The following is a 13,076-nucleotide window of genomic DNA, read 5'->3' on the forward strand; positions in this document are numbered from 1 at the left end:
AAAAGATTTGGGGCAGGGGGAGCCTGGATTCACCACTCGGTAAGGGGATTAGCTTTGCTTAAGAGTAGGCCCCTCACTCTGGGTAGCATGAACATTTTAACTATGTTTTTCTTCCAATCCATGAGCATGGAACATCTTTCTATTTCTTTATGTCTTCCTCAATTTCTTTCAATACTGTCTTATAGTTTTCCGTGTTTAGGTCTTTCACTTCATTGGTTAAATTTATTCCTAGAATTTTTATTCTTTTTGTTGCAATTCTAAATGGAATTGTTTTCTTGATTTCCATTTCTGCTAGTTTATTAGTGTACAGAAATGCAACTGATTTTTTAAGTTTATTTTTCACCCTGCAACTTTGTTGTAGTTGTTGATTATTTCTAATAGTTTTTTGGTGGATTCTTTAGGCTTTTCTATATATAGAATTATGTCATCCACAGATACTGAGATTTTTACTTTTTCCTCTCCAATTTGGATCTCTTTTATTTCTTTTTCTTGCCTAATTGCTCTGGCTAAGACTTCCAGTACTATGTTGAATAGGAGTGACAAGAGTGGGCCCCGTTGACTTGTTCCTGTTCTCAGAGGAATGGCCTTCATGTTTTCCCCATTGTGTATGATGTTGGCTGTTGGTTTGTCATATACGGCCTTTATTTACGTTGAGATACTTTCCTTGTATACCCATTTTATTGAGAGCTTTTATCATAAATGGATGTTAGATCTTGTCAAATGCTTTCTCTGCATCTATTGAGAAATACTATATGATCCGTCTATCACACTACTGGGTATTTATTCAAAGAATGTGAAATCAACAAGTCAAAGAGATTTATGCACCCCTATGTTCATTGAAGCATTATTCACAATAATCAAGACATGGAAGCAACCCATGTGCCCATCAATGCATGAATGGATAAAGAAGATGTGGTGTATATATATAGTGGAATACTACTCAGCCATAAAACAAGACAAAATTGTGCCATTTGTGAAAATATGCATGAACCTTGAGGGTATTATTCTGAGTGAAATAAGTCAGATAGAGAAAGTGAAATAAGGCAGAGAAAGACAAATACTGCATGATTTCACTCATATGTGGAAGATAAACAAACAAATAAGGAGAGCAGATTAATGGTTACTGGAGGGGAAGGGGGTGAGAGGAGGGTGAAGGGGATAAATGGGTGCATATGTATGATGACAGATAAAAACCAGATTTTTGATGGTGAACATGATTCAGTCTATACAGAAACTGAAATATAATAATGTACACCTGAAACTTACACAATGCTATAAGTCAATATGACCTCAAAAAAATCCCCCAAAAAACAAAAAGAGTAGGGCTGTCACTCCACCTGTGCCTAGAAAAAGACAAATACATGTGAAGTTGCAATTGAAAAAGAGTTAAATAGAATATCTACATTGAAGGTAGTAGATTGTGAGAGGTATTTAGAAGGGAATTGCTATATTCGGAACTGCATGTTAAGTTGGCTCTGCTTGAAGTGGGACTGGAGACAGCCAGCAGTCCAAGCAAGAGATGGCAATGGCTTCGAGCGTTGAATAGTCAGGGTTCCAATGGGAAGTGGATGGTACACACACATTACAATAATTCTAGAAGATTTTATTTAAGAAGAAATTCATTTTCACAACCTGAGTGGGGATAGGGAACCACAAGGCAGAGTGCGGAAATCTGAAACTAGAAACAATGAAGCTAAAACCCACCTCTCTCTTAGACTCAAAGAAAGATGGGAGGATAAATACTGAAATACAAAAAGGGCTTGGGGAAGCACAGATCCCCTTCCCACAGGAGACCTGGGAAATACGAGTATTTGGTTTCTTAAACCCTATTAATTATTCTCATAAAAACAAATATCAATTAAGAGAAGTTTTGTTGAGAGCTTACATATATCAGGGACGGTACGAAGTTTGCATTATTTAATCTTCTCAACTACTCTATGATGTCGACACTCCCTGAGGAAACTGAGGGAATAAACACTACGACCCCACTCTCTTTCGGGCTCAGAATTCCTGCCAAGGCTCCTCGTTGGCCAGAACTAACAGTTAACCTGAGGACAAGGCATCACACTGAGAGAAAAAGTAGAGTCTTAACAGCAAAGAAATAGCAGAACCTGGGCACATCCAGGCCCAGGCCTACTGTGGAGATGGAGGCAAATTAAAATCCAAATCTGACTTCAGCCATCTCGTCGAGCAACCATCAGCGTTAATTGGCTTCCCGTATAGCTGCTTGCAGGAGGAGGCAGCCTGTTGATGCCAGTGCAGATACCTGCTCCAGTAGAATTCTGTATTCTCACTCAAGATTAACAAGACAGCACTGTGGACTTATTAAAAATGGAAACTTTATGAATTGTTGGTTATTTCTTAGTGAAAATTCATAATAGCTTGCACAGTTTTACGATTCTAACACCACAAATGAGAGGAGGTAGCTGTGATATAAACAAAGGCAAAGACCAGAGGAAATTTTAATTACTTGTCAATGTTTCGCAGAATATTGTGTGGCAACACCAGGGCAAGATCTGCATGGCAACAATTGGCTGGAGCTGAGCAGCCGCCTTTCCTTTTAATGGTGCGTGCTGATCCCGGTTTGTTTTCAGCCCAGCACGATCCACTCCATTAGGTTAACGATCTCATTCCTATAGGCACTTGAGGTGCCCCCTCTTGTAATCCACCTGAAAGTCATCTCTGAGGGTTTGGAGTCTCAAGGGGTCCGAGAGTCATCCCTGTGTTTCCAAACCCTTTACCGCGAGAGACAGTGCGTGCAATTAACTAGGAGTTAATGGAGTCAGGCTAAACTGGGTGAGGAGCTATTCAAAAACTTAGCCAAAAATATTGATCTCTCCTTATTCCACTGTTTCACTTTATTCTTTTGATCTTTCCCTGCTCTTCTAAAATCTTTTCTAAAATCTTTTCCTAAAACCCTTGTTGCAGGTACCAGCTACTGGATTTGGATTTTACAACTGTCTGCTGTTGTTTCAGCTGGAGCATTTTCTTCTCCTCCTTTAAGTATTTCCGTTTCACTGACAGATCCCTTAACCTGGTTGTATGAGGCCTTAATGATCTTGACCCTGCTTAGTGCTCCAGCTGTGTCTTTTCCCAGTCTCCTGTTCCTCCACTCCCACGGTGACCCCGTCCACAATACAACAGAGAGAGAGAGTGACAGAGATCTCAGGAATACTAAAGTAACATAGTTTGGGGTAAAAACCCCTAAACCTGGGCATGCTGCTGCCTGTGCTAAGACGTCTTCCTTTATCACTGTCCTACTCCAACTGCCTGCTAACACTTCGTTTAGCTCACAGCCACTTCCAAATGCTTCCTTGATCCCTTGGGTCAGGTGCCCTGCCTTTGTGTGCTTAAAAAATACAATTAGCCTCTACCTGTAGGATAGGCATTTGTTTGCTTTTCTGTCTTCTCTAGACAGCTAGACCCTTGCCAGCAGGACAAGCCACACAGTGGCTGAATTAGTATAATAATAATGATAACAATAAATACCTAAGCTTAATAATAATAAATAATACCCAAACTTAATCTAGACTGCCTATTTGGATAACTGAGTCCTCACTGTTTTACTAGGTATAAACAACACAACCTGGACCCTAAGAGTGATTTCTCCATTTTGTCTCCTTTTCATCTCATGCATTTCCTGACCCCATCCCCAAAGCAAAATTTCTAATTATCATTTAAAATTTTTCCCAATTGTCATACCCACCACTTAGGCTCAGGGAATGCATTTTCTGATTTCATAATAAATGATATACACCAGGATCACAAAGGATACTTCTGTAGGAAATGTGACTCGAAATGAGACCAGTTTTCCAGGCAGCAGGTGTTTGTTCTAACATACATCTCTTGCGCAGCTGATGGAATGGGGCTCTCTTATGACAGAGTCCAAGCCCCTTAATACACTGAGGTCTCCAACAACTAGTTTACAGTCTTCCTTCCTGGCTTTCTCTTCTACCTCACTTTCCCTCTTCTCAACATACACAAATCCACAAGCAAGCTTTACTACACAAACCTGTTTGGCTTTCAATTACAAGAGATGTCAGCCTAATGGATTGGGGGTAACACTGTTCCTATTCTCATCGAGGGACACAGTCAATAGGAAATAAATCTCCATCAGTCAACATGCTGGAAACCAGAGGCTTTCTCAAATCAGTCTGTTACTCACCTAGGAATACCTTCGAATTGAGTCAAACTACTCAGTGGTATCCTCCATTCAGCTAAGAGACACACACCCCTCCCCACCAAAAAGGACTAGACATGTGCAGATAACTGAGAGGAGTATAAGGAGTTCAGCTTCATTTCACCACAGTTGACCACATTAGGACAAAGGAGAAGAAATCTCGAACAGGCTAGCTCTTTAGAATTTAAGTTTATACTTGGATCAAAACACCAAAATTGTGTGAGCTCCCTAATCAGACTGCTGGTGTACAGAGACCAGAAGAATCTAAGAATCATGATGCCAAGAATCAAATGGCAAGCCCCCAAATCACTGAATGAATAGTGAACAAAGTAACTTCATCAAATTATCTGCCTCTCGAAGGCTTATTTCAGTTTCTGGAGTGGCCTGCCGGTGTTCTATGTCTTTATCATCCTAAAGGCCATTTTTATCATGTCACCTGTTTAAACCACTGTAGTAGCTCCTTAATATTTGCAGGAGTTTATGGACATAAACATCACTTAGCATCCACGGTCTTCCACAATCCAGCCCCAATCTTTATCACATTCTCATCCCCGTTGTTCTTGTCTTTGTCCCTCCAACATGCTGCCACACCTTGGCACACGAGGTTCTACACAGTTTTGCCAGCTCAACAGGCTCCACATAGATGTCATCTGTCTGAGAACCCTCTTGCATTCTCCCCATCCCTCCCTCCTTTTATTTCCAAGTGAACTCAATACAACAGAAAGTTAGAGCTGAGATCAGCTTGACTTTCCTCTGGTGTGTCCAGTGGCTTTTTTTTTTAAAGATTGGCACCTGAGCTAACATCTGCTGCCAATCTTCTTCTTATTATTATTATTCTTCCTCTTCCTCTTCTTCTTCTTCTTCTTCCTCTTCCTCTCTCTTCCTCTTCTTCTTCTCATCCTCCTCCTTCTCCTTCTTCTTTCTTCTTGCCAAAGCCCCCCAGTACATAGTTGTATATTCTAGTTGTAGGTTGCTCTGGTTGTGCTATGTGGGACAGTGCCTCAGCATGGCCTGAGGAGTGGTGCCATGTCCGCGACCAGGATCAGAGCCAGCAAAACCCTGGGACGCTGAAGCAGCGTGTGAACTTAACCAGTCAGTCGTGGGGCCAGCCCATCTTGTGGATTTTTAAATTATTTTTTTAAGCATACCTCCATGACCATTTTTAAATGAAACTGTACGTGGAAACCTATTCCTCTAAAAAAGCACCTAGAACTGGAGTCACATTGGTCAAAGGCTGGAAGTGGTGCCTGAGGCACCCCCACATACTCATCTCTGCAGAACATATTTGGAAAACACCTGATCTAGTCCAAACTCTTCATTTTATAAAGGAGGAGAGAAGTCTCACACATATTAAGAAAATGCCCAAAGGCACATATCTAATTCAGGCAGAGATGGAAATTTCTAGCCAACTTTCCTAGCTCAGATTCCAGTAATCCAAAAATACTACAGTTCAGTGTCAGATGCTAGCCCTGTGATCCACTTGTGGCTGAGATGATTTCCACACGCTGAACCATGAGTTGAAAAGGCAGGCTGCCTCTGGTTATACAGTCCCTCTTCTGTAAGCCTTCATTATCCAACAGTTGCCACATACTGAGTGCTTTCTGTCTCCCAAGAATTGTGCTAGTCACTGGGGATTTAGAATTGGATAGTGAAGTATGATCCCTGACCTCATAAAGCATTTCCTCTGTCCAATAGTGACAATTAAATAAGGAAACAAGTGAATAAATATATCATTAACAGTTCAGGAATGGAAACATATGTCCACCTAAGAACTTGTACATGAATGTTTGTAACAATGTTATTCATAATAACCGAAAAGCAGAAACCAAAATGCCCACCAACTAATGAATGGATAAATGAAATGTGGTATATTCATACAATGGAATGTTATTTAGGCATAAAAAGGAATGAAGTACTGATATGAGCTGGAACATGGATGAACTTGAAAACATTATGCCAAGTGAAAGAAGCCAGGCAGAAAGGTTATACATTGTCTGATTCCATTTATATGAAATGTTCAGAATAGGAAAATCTATAAAGACAGAAAGTAGATTAGTGTTTGTCAAGAACTAGGGGGGTGAGGAAAATGAGGAAGTGGCCTCAAGTGATAAAGATGATGAAAGTGTTCTGGAATTAGACAGTGGTGATGGTTGCACAACTGCGTGATTAGACTAAAACCCAAAAAATTGTACAGTTTAAATGGGCAAATTTGTTGTACATGAATTATATGCAGTTAAAAAAGGAAAAAATGTAATCACAAATCAGAGATATGAATAAAACAAAAAGGGTACAATGGTAGAGAATAATAGAGAGAAATCTAGAAAATATGACAGTCAGGGAAAGGCCACTCTGAGGAGGAAGTAGCTAATCTCATACCTAAAATATGAGCAGGATCCACAAACACAAAGAGGGAAGAGTGTTCCTGGGAGAAGGAACAGCATCAACACTTGAGGCAGAAGAGTGCGTGGTGTGTTCTAGGAACTCAAAGTAGGAACAAGGGAGAGAGGGGCACAAAAAGTTAGAGAGGAAGGAATGGGCAGATCACATAGGGTTGATAGACCATGGTAAACATTTTGGAATTTATCTTAAGTGCAATAATAAGCTATGGAAAAGTTTAAGCAAGGGAGTGACACCTGCTCACTTGCTCCGTAAATTTAATCATCATCTACTATGTGTCAAACACTGCTATGGAACAGGAGGTACAGCCGTAAGAATCACAACCTTTTGCCTTCATGGAGCTACTAGCCCAGTGGAGAGGACAGTGGCCCAATCCGTAACTGAAGTACACTCTATGTGGATGGCGATGGGTGTTGTGGAGACAAGAAAGTTAGGGAAAGGGAGAGGGTGTGCCTTGTGGGTTGCCATTTTAAAATAGGGTGCCATGATGGGCAATTTAACTGTAACTTGGCTGGGATATGGAATGCCCAGATATTTGGTCAAACATTATTCTGGGTGTGTCTGTTTCTGGATGAGATTAGCATTTGAATTTGTAGACTAGAGCAGATTGGCCTCCCTAGAGCAGACGGACTTCATTCAGTCCATTGAAGACCTAAGTAGAAAAAGAAAAAAGACTGAGTAAGAGGGGACTTTGGTGGCCTGAAGTCCAGATTTGCTTGAGCTAGAACATTGGTCTTCTCCTGCCCCTGGGTTGGAACATATACCATCTCCTTGTTCTCATGCCTTCTGACTCAGACAGGAACTACACAACCAGCTCTCCTGAGTCTCCAGCTTGCCAACTGCAGATCTTGGGACTTCTCACCTCCATAACCACGTGAGCCAATTCCTTGTAATAAATTCTCTCTCTGTCCCTCTGTCTCTTGTGGATATAAATATCCTATTGGTCCTGTTTCTCTGGAGAACACTGACTAATAGGTGGAACAGGAAGATCTCACTGTGATGTGATATTTGAGCAAAGACTTGAAAGAAATGAGGAAGCGAGACATGAATGTTTATGGGGGAATCTAAGAAAGAGCTTCCACCTAGGTAGGAGGAAAACCAGAAACTGGGATGGCCCAGAAGCCGGCTAAAGACAATGTGTCCAGGGGTAAGGAGTAATCGGCGGTGCCAAATGCTGATTGCAGCTCAGTTAAGATGAGGGCTAAGAACTGACTGCTGAATTATGCAATGTGGAGGTCATTGGTAAACTTTGATAAAAACGGTTTTAATAGGGACTGGTCCTGTGGCTGAGTGGTTAAGTTCATATGCTCTGCTTCAGTGGCCTGGGGTTTGCCAGTTCAGATCCCGGGCATGGACCTACACACCACTCATCAAGCCATGCTGTGGTGACATCCCACATAGAAGGACTTACAACTAGCATGTACAACTATGTACTGGGGCTTTGGGAGAAAAAAAAAAGAGGAAGAGTGGCAACACATGTTAGTTCAGGGCCAATCTTCCTCACACACACAAAAAAGCATACCTTTAAAAAAAAGTTTTAATAAAGTGATGGTGTGTAGTAGCCTGACCAGAGTGGGTTCAGAGAGAGTGCAAAAATTGGAGGAAATGAGTATAAATTCTATTCAGAGGGATGTTTCTGTAAAAGGGAGCAAAGAAATAGCAGGAGGCAGGTTTGAGTAAGTTAGACACTCACAAAAATTATCCCCTGGAAAGAGAAAAAGTTACGATGCTAGAGAGAGCAGGGAGAGTATCTGGAGTGGTGTTTTAGTAAGTGAAAGGAGATGGCATCTCATCCACAAGTGGAAGGTTGGTTTTGAATGGGATAATGAAGAACTCATCCGACATAAAAAGAAGAAAAGTGGTTGGAGCGGCGCAGACACAGGCAGGTTTAAAGATGTGGCGGCAGCCTCGAATATAATCAAAGTCCACTTTAAAAACGGATTCTGACTGCTCTGTGGGCTACAGGCAGGGACGAAGACGAGGAGTCCCGGAAAAGGCTGGTGTCATTGTGCAGGTGAGAGGTTTTAGTGGCTTAGACTAAGGCAGTGGCAACGACAATGGATTATTATATTATGATTAAACAAGCATGTATGTCATCTCATTTCTCTGTATCATTATCAATAATCTTTATAGACAAGTATTTATGTATACATTTATTTTGCAAGTAAACTCAAACCACTGAATTATATCTCAGAATAAAGACATGAAGAAATTTTAAGCTCCTGTCACAAATATGGCTAGAAAGGAACTTTCCCAGGAGTTTATGTTCTGTCAACTGTTTGTCAAATTCTTTAATCTTATTTCAACACAATATTCCATAATCAGAAAAGAAACATACAAATAGTAGGCGACAATGTTTCTGATTACTCTTGCCTCCTTCATACTTCTACCAATTCCCACAATAATAGGTATGTGACAGAAATAGTACGTGTGTTTTTAAGAGATGTTACCATATGTTACTGAAATTAAAAGCTAGCTGATGGGAGGGAAGGTGTGGATCCTGTTCATAAGCTCTGGAGGGATTGTTAGCCAAGGCAGAAATTTCCACAGAATTGAAACTGAGAAAGTATACCTCTTATCGTTATTTTCTACATATTCTTGATCAGTTTTAACTCCACCATAATGTGCATTTATTCTTTCTCTTTTAAAGCTTCAAAAATGAATGTATTTGTTACTATTTTGCTCTTTTATTTGTTCAGCTGATATGAAACCATCTCACATGCACATATAACAATCAACCCCACACTTCCCAGTGAGATTTGAAACAAGCCTCCACTGTCTTGCAGAAAATAGGTAATTCCCAGTGAGGGAGAACGTTACACTGTAAATGCTGCCTCTTGTGTTAATCCACAGCCTTCACTACATGCTCCATGCTCTTTCATAAGGTTGACATTTAAAAGCCTCTTTGTCACATACTGAAATTGAATTGTGAAATGTGCTCCTGAATAAATAATTTCTGCCTGAATGTTAATTACATATGCAATTATACTGAAGTATAATTTTACATAAGTACAGTGTTACAAGTTCTACAGATATGAACAATTGCACAATTCCTCCTCAACGGAAAAAAAAAGTTTCTGAGATTGAAGTAAAAGTGTCTAACAGGCTGCATAAATATGGAACATTTGATGTATTGAATATTAATCTGGATGTTTATAGAACTCATTACAAGGCTTTACTGCAACTACATAGCTAAGTATTCATAAAGATAAAATATGCATGCTATATTTTCCTTATGTATTCATAACAATGACCAAAAAAAGTATACTGATACTTAAAGAGCTAAGCCAAAAGTTATAAATGAGACAACTTCCAATTATAAGTAATCTGAAAATAAAATTTATCCAATTTTGATATTCATAATTTTTCTTCCAGGTGAAGTACTCTATATCTTATTTGCTAATGATATGATGATGTGAGGTTGATAATGGACTAGTTTTCACAAAGCAACCTCATTAACTGTTACAGCTAATAAATTTTTAGTCAAGAATTCCTACCTCAGTGAGAGTCACGGTCAAATTGGACCTAGAATCATTTACTCATTGAAGATGATAAGCAGTGAAGCAGGTTATCATAATAATAGTAATAGTAATAATAATAGTAATAGTAATAGTTAGCTGGCAGTTCCTTTGTGCAGGCACCTACTACGCACGCTACCTGCATTGTCCCTTTAACCTTACTGCCACTCTGTGACCTTATGACAACCACATGGGGAAACAAAGCTCAGGAATTTTAACAGCTTTCTAAAGTTCATACAACACTAAAAGTGGATCAAGGATCCAAATCCAAGGCTTGCTTAACTCCATTGTCCACACTAGTATGTAGACTCTGTTTGTAAGAGAGTAGAGAGAAAAAACTTGGAGTCAGTCCAGAGTTGAACATCTGCCAATATTTTAAATCACTACCTTAACTTCTCTGCCTTCCTTCTTCTTCTTGTATAAATATTTATCCTGAGTTGACATTGGGACTGGGTTAAGTGCAGTATCCAAATAATGTCTGGATCAGAAGAAGGAATCAAATTGTTTGCTCTTAATTTTAAAAGAAACAAGTTAATTGAGATTTTAAATTTCAGCTTATATAGCCTGCTTACTCAAGGTGGGCTCCTCAGACCAGAAGCATCTCATCACTTGGGACCTTGTTAGAAATGCAAAATTTCAGGCACATCCCTGACCTGCCAAACAAGCCCCCGGTTTGAGAAGCACTGCTGTGAAAAATAGGTCACCCAGGCTCATCCAGACCCAGCACTGACCTCCTTCAAAATTATGCAAAAGCACAGTGAAGTTTGAAAAGTGTCATTTGCAAGTAGACACTATAAACTTCTAATACTCTATGATAATGATAAGAAAAGGAAGTCAACAGATGTACCAGGTGAGTTTCAAGAAGAACTTTCAATGGGTTTTGAAATTCCCCCAAATTTCCCAATCTATAAAGCTAACCCAGAAAAGCTTCTATTTAGAGACTTCAGACAGGCAGCTTTTATTAGTGCTCAGCTTCCGTGGGAGGATTCTGTTTTCAGAAAGTATTTCAGTCACTGATGTCAAAAAATAATGAATAGACATGATTTTCACATTATATTAAGGCTTGTTTGTACTTCTATTCTGTAGCGCACTGTTATGAATTACAAAACACAATATTAACATCTCCAATAGTTTTCTGACATGTTTAAGAGAAAAAAATGTTATTCTAAATTTACAAAATATTCAATGACTTGTCCATGTGGTTACATAATAAGTAAACATTATTATTATTATTGATTCTTTAACTTTACATTTTTTAACTTAAACTCCCAAAGAATTCATAGAAATGCTCTTTTTTCTCTTTCTCAAATTTGCTTATATTAAGACAGCAATGAAACATTTTGGGGGTATGTTATAATCAACTGCTATTGAAACTTTCTCAAAATGCTGCCGGTTAAAAGTTACAGGTTAAAATTGCCTTCACCTGTGCATGGGGTCAGTTGTCCACCCAATTTTAGGATGGAGAGACCTTCCTGCCTGTATTAGTCAGGGTTCAGATGCAGAAAACAGAATCCATTCTAGAAAACTGGAGCACTCTGGAAAGATTACAGGACATTAAGTGACTTAGTCTTTAGGAGGCTGCAGAAACCGCATGCAGGCAGGGATCCAGAGAATGGCTCCCGAAGTCACATCACAGAACTTGGACAGTAAGAAGGCTGCTGCTCCTGACAGAATCAGGAAACTAAAATGAAGAAGCTACATGTTGAATCAGGAGCTACCGCAATGGCTACCAGCTCCAGAATCACACCACTTCTGCCATGATCCAACATGAACCAGTCTTCAAAGGAGCCTATTAAGCATTCTATAAAACAATTGTCCAATGTTGTACACTCTAAATATCTTACAATTTTGTCAATTATACTTCAATGAAGATGAAAAAAAAAATCTGTCTGTGAGTGATGGAGTACATGTTGTATTCCATGAAAGTCCACCCACTGTTTTTTTATTTTTTATGTAAAGTTAGTTACTTGGTCACACTCAATGTTCCATAGGATACCACAACAGAGGTTAAGGCATTCAAAAAGTCCATAGATTATAGTGCTTGCAGAATGATGGCAACAGGGAAGGCAAAATAAAATCCAAAATAAATAACTATTTCAGTGAGAACAAATTGCTGCCTCTTCTGTAACAGGAAGGATCTTATCTAACTGACCTGCCACTAAGTGGCTTCCAGGTTTCCATTAATTATGGTGCAGACTGGACACTGACCATAGGCATTAGCCAGATCAAACTTAGTGAAGGGAATTCTAGGTTTTGGAGTCCATGCATTACTTCCATCCCTGCCATCACGGTCACTTGTTCATTAGCCCATTGATCAAGCACCGGGGTGGTTAGTGACAGAGATTTAATGAAATCTACAGGGAAAGTTATCTTGTCCAGATAGTTATTGGAAAATTTTTCTCTATAGAGGGGGCACTTCAGCGAATACTCACATGATATATAAACAATCTTACATTCTGAGCTCATTCTTAGAGGTTTATCCACATACCTCTTCCCCAAATCTACTTATCACCAATCCTCAAATCGTGATCTTTCCAAGTCCCTGAATGTCCAGCCAAACCGTTAGCTTTTGTCCATGAACTGGTATAGATCCATCATTCTGATCTCTGGCCTTCCAGACAAACAAAATGGAAAATCAGTTCTATCACCCAAATTTCTGTCCGCTAGAAGGAGTTTTCTTCCTCATTGTCCTTCAGACCCACCCTTCTGTGAGGCTATATTCCTGCAGCAGGTCACTTGTGCAGTGCTGTATTATAAGTCTGAGCCATCTGCAAACCAGAATTGAACTTTTTCTTCCTCAGTTAGCTATTTATAGAAAACTCTGCACGAGGTTATGGGTGGGTTGATAGAAAGATGACACTGCAACAGGAGTAAGTATATTGGGAATGTGAGCCACCTGCTCTTAAAAGTCATTAGTGCCTACAGAACATGAGGAGGCCTGATCTCAAAAGTAACATTTCCACCTGATGATGGAGCACTGC

The 13,076-nt window shown here is 39.7% G+C and overlaps 1 long non-coding RNA gene across 1 annotated transcript in view; it reads right to left on the bottom strand.

Annotated features, from left to right (window-relative positions):
* Nucleotides 1–12,824, bottom strand: part of LOC139045069 (uncharacterized) — a 53,984-nt gene extending 41,160 nt beyond the window's left edge. The window contains exon 1 of the long non-coding RNA XR_011502717.1: nucleotides 12,584–12,824. This is a non-coding gene — a long non-coding RNA (uncharacterized lncRNA). The remainder of the gene's footprint in view (nucleotides 1–12,583) is intronic.
* Nucleotides 12,825–13,076: the final 252 nt, after the last annotated feature.

Source organism: Equus asinus, chromosome 4 (assembly GCF_041296235.1).
Source record: "Equus asinus isolate D_3611 breed Donkey chromosome 4, EquAss-T2T_v2, whole genome shotgun sequence".
In the NCBI taxonomy this organism is placed as follows: Eukaryota; Metazoa; Chordata; class Mammalia; order Perissodactyla; family Equidae; genus Equus; species Equus asinus.